The sequence below is a fragment of the Phocoena sinus genome, chromosome 18, assembly GCF_008692025.1.
Source record: "Phocoena sinus isolate mPhoSin1 chromosome 18, mPhoSin1.pri, whole genome shotgun sequence".
Taxonomy (NCBI): Eukaryota; Metazoa; Chordata; class Mammalia; order Artiodactyla; family Phocoenidae; genus Phocoena; species Phocoena sinus.
The window spans coordinates 71,289,799-71,294,365 of NC_045780.1; positions in this window are offsets into that span (position 1 = coordinate 71,289,799).

Genomic DNA, 4,567 nt, shown 5'->3' on the forward strand with positions numbered 1-4,567 from the left:
TGGGGCTTTTATTTCGCCTGCTCTGTTTGTTAGCGTTTCTGGGCGGTCCCAAACCTATGCCCTGTGGCCACGTGGAATTGGTTTAAATTGTGGGGGGAACACAGCGACATCTGTTGGACACAGCGTGAACTACTAGCTCAAGGGACTTCACAATCATTCAATGGTGCTATATTCCTTTCCATTATGTAAATTCTTTGTGAAGCTGAGGCTTTTAGCTGTTGCGAAAAGAAAAGCAAGTACTGCACAAAAATCAACGTGAAGTGTCCAATCTGATTCCCAAAGTTTGAAACGTTGTGCAGGGCCCGACAGGTATACACATCCAACTAGTAAGTGTGGTTATTTAAGAATGAAATAAAAATATTTTTTTCTTTTGATTTATATTGCTTTTTTTTTCAAGCAAGTCCTAAGTGGTTAAGATATAAATCATAATTAAGTTGTTTGGACCTATGCTACTTAATATGCAGAATTGTTGGCTTATTTATTTTGCCCTAGGAGTGTAATGAAAAAAACCAGAGGCACTGAAAGCCCTGAGAAAGTTTGGTAACCTCTGACTCAAGGATGAATTCCTGCTGCTTTCTCTATTTCTTCCAAGTAATGCGTCAGGCCTTGCAGGGGTGTAGTTGTGTGCAGTAGAACTAGGAAATTCTCAGACCTAAGTGTACATCTTGCTTATGACAAACACTGTCTCTGTCCTCCCAAGTTCCCTCATTACCTCAAAACACAAGCCTAAATCTCTCTCCCCAGTTTTAACGGCTCATGGCTACACCATCACCGTCTATTGTAACTTGGGTCTTTAAAGCCAAGAGGAAACACATGCCTTGGTTCCTCCAGAGTCTTGTGTGTCTAAAAGAAGGCAGGCCATGTGGGTCACCAGAAGATTTGGCTTGCGGGTTCATCATTTTGCCAATACCCATTCCAAATGGGTAATTCTTGACAGATGGCTTAGGACAAATAATTTTGGCCTCAGAACTGCTTTTGTTTTCTCCAGCAAAGATACCAGGAAGATATGCATGTGTGTTGGGGAAATTAGATGCCCCAGGCTGTGTTTGTGTACGTATGCACGTGTCTAATCCTGTCCTGTCACAGCGCTTTGCAAAGACTGTCTCTTCTCGACCTGCTAACTGTGAGCTTCCCAAGTTGAGATTGTGCTTTGTTAGGTCCGGCACCCAGGACAAGGCCTGGCACATGGCAGAATAAATGTTTGTTGCTAGAATATGGAAATTAATTAATTAATGTAATCTGATTTGCATAAGCAGATGTACCATAAAGGCTAAAGAAGCTTGAGCTTCAGGGCCCCAAAGATTTGTGAGAGTGAGACGTTTTAACTCCAATTAGTTAAAAGTATTCTTGCTTTCCACTATGATTTACACTTTGTCACATCTGACTTCGTGTTTGGGGGTTTAGGCTCAGGGGAAGTTGAGTCAGGATGCATTTAGTTTGGGTTTAGTGGGCTACATGTTTATGTGATTGACATTCACTTTTGTCTATAACTAATGCTGGCCATCCTGGTATAGAGATAAGTTCTAGGAATCCTTCTGCCCACTGGGAAGTCCCAGGTTGGGACTTGAGGGTGCAAGGCTATATAGCTTCCTACAGTGCCCAGAGCAAGAGGAATATGTGTCATAGAGGAGAAACAAGACTTGGAAGATTTGGATAGGAAACTGGAAAAGTCTTCCATGCATCAGGTGTGTAAAATTATAAGCTATAAATCATTCTCTACAACACCTAGTCAAAAAGGACGTTCTTTTCCAAAAGGAAGAGAATCAAAAGAGCAGATGCATTCACTATACTTTCTTTTTTAATGAGGATTCCATGATACAGGGTTTATGATATTTGTTTCTGGAGTACACACCTATACTAGTACCACAGACAGCAAGGACATCTGTGGGCAAAGTAACACATTTATGCACCTCAGCTTGTCAGCTTGCATCTTACAGTACTTTCTGCATCCTGTTCGGATGAAGTCTGGTGGTTCCAGATGAAACGGTGTGCTAAATGGTCACTGAGTCAGCAAAGGTGCTTGAACTTTCTAAATTGTTAATAGTAAACAACAAGTGTTGATCAAGCCCCAGAAGACTGGTTTACTTTTGATCTCTATAGGAAAAATTGTATCACAAAATTGTTGTTTTATGAAGAGGTGATCAGAGAGCATGCAGCCAGAAAAAAAAGTAGGAAAAAAGTGTACTAAGCAGTTAATAACAAGTATAAAAAGCAGTTATTGTTTTTGGACTCAGGATGGTTTTAGTTTGATCAGCTTTATACAATTTGAAATGTGTATTGATTTCTCACTCTAAATAAATATTCCCTTTCATATCTAATTTGGTATTCAAAATTTTGTAATACTTTTCAAATAGATGGACAAATAGACATTTGATGTCTCAGTGCAAGTTCTTCACCATACAAGAACTAGTCACTTAATCCCTCCCTACCATTTATGGTAAAAAATTTTGCTATTTCAGCTGTAACAGCTCTAAATAACATGATATATAACAGCCCTATAGAACATGTAACTATAGAACATCTCTATACAGCAGATAAATATATAATAGCCCTATAGCTGTGACAGCTCTAATTTGCATTGCCAGAAGTGACAGGCAGTCTTCTGAAACACTACATTTTACTCTAAATGGTGCACACTGTGTAATCTATTTAAAGACCTTTTAAGGAACAAGTAGGAATTCAAAGTTAAATAATTTCAATCTGAAATGGGGACACTATCAGCAAACTGCAGGTTGTGGGAAACTCTACAGAACAAACAACCTGGTTTCTTCAATTTGAAGGAAAAAAAAAAGCAATGGAATGGGAACTATTAGAAAATGACATTCATGAGATAGTTGGAAATCATCTGACTGAATATTTGATATTCCATAATTATTGTTACTTCTTAGATATGAGATGGTTGTTAAAAAGTTATCTTGTAGAGATATGTAAAATATTTTTAGATAAAATTATATACCTGTAATTTTCTTCAAAATACTAATGGAGAAGTGGATGAGGCAGGTATGACTATAGGTTAAAGTTTAAGGGCTGAGTGAGGGGCACATAGAGGTACATTATACTACTGTCTTTTTTGTGTGTGTATCCTCAAAATTCTCTATAATAAAAAGTAATAAAATACTCAGTTTGATTGTCAAACCCAACAGACATGACTCAGATGCCAAGACCATCATATGGATGACAGAATCTACTGCGTGGTTGTAGTGCATGTCTTAGGGAGTTAAAGTCTTGATAAATGTCAAGAAGTGAAATAATTTCACTGTTTCTATTATTAAAATTAAAAGTTGTGTGTAAGTTGTACACAATTAGATACTTTCCTTGGTAAAAAAAAATTGGAAATTTTTATAGTTTTGTATTTTATTAAGCATGCCCAAATATTCCACACATAGGAAATATGTGTTTTAAAGAGATCAAGTAGCATTTATAATAGAGGAAGCATTGTTATCCTAGCATGAATATAATGGTGATATGAAAAATATAATAATAAAATGATTAACATTATGGAATTTTTATGAGGCAAAAAAATATTCTTTTTTCCAAATGAGACCAATATTTTATTTACATACAAGAAATAAGCCAGTACAAAATACATTCAAAAAAATTCACTTGGCGCTAAAAATCCCACCACCCCACCCCCAATCTCACACATCTGGGTTCTTCTCCTGGCAGCCCCTGGGTCAACTCAGCTTTTCTGGGCCTCCTGCAAGAGCCTGGGGGCAGGGGGTGGGGTCAGCAGCCCTGAGGGCAAAGGTGAGGGTGCACTGCTGGCAGTGCCCCGGATCACACTCCATCTCTCAGTCATCTCTGTCTACAGGTGGACCTGCTCCATCCCCCACCAGGGCCCTCACAACCCAGGGCAGGTGGTAATAGGAGGGCAGGTAGTTCAGGTGCACTGAGAGGTGTCTCCCTTCACCTGGCAGTGCTGTGGTGCGGCTCCCTGCCACCACCGCCCCCCCCAGAGGATGCAGTGGCAGGTGCTCTGTGCTGAGGTCCCCAAGCGCGTTGATGCCCTAGCCATGGCAGGTGGTGAGCAGGTATGGGTCACAGAGCTGCTGTGGGTTCCACTTGTGGTTGGGGACAAGGACAAAGCTGTCAGAGGAACCTGGGTTCTCAAAACCAGAACTTATCCCTGTATCTTGTGACATTTGACAATGTTGAACCCTCGCTGCTACTTGAAACTGTCTCCCTTCAGTATCTATGTCCTCCTACCTTTCTGGGTACTCTCAATCTCATGTACGGGCTACAATTCCTCCGACTCACCCTTCAGTCATGGGGGAGTGCGTGGGGAGGGTGGGAAGGGGGCTTCGGCATCTGTGGGCTTCTCCTTTGGGGATTATAAGGAGGTAGCACAAACTGAGGGGAGATCTCATGCATGGCTGGACCAAACCGGAAATCATCTGCTTTCCCATCCATCCCTCCCAGAACTGTGCAAATCTACTGTAGAAATAAAAGGTATCAGTTTAGAAAACACTTCATGAGGAAACCATTTGACTTTATATGATTTTATTTTTCAAAGAATATCACAAGAGCAACCAGCTTTCCCCTCGAGATGAATCTTGATATGGTAACA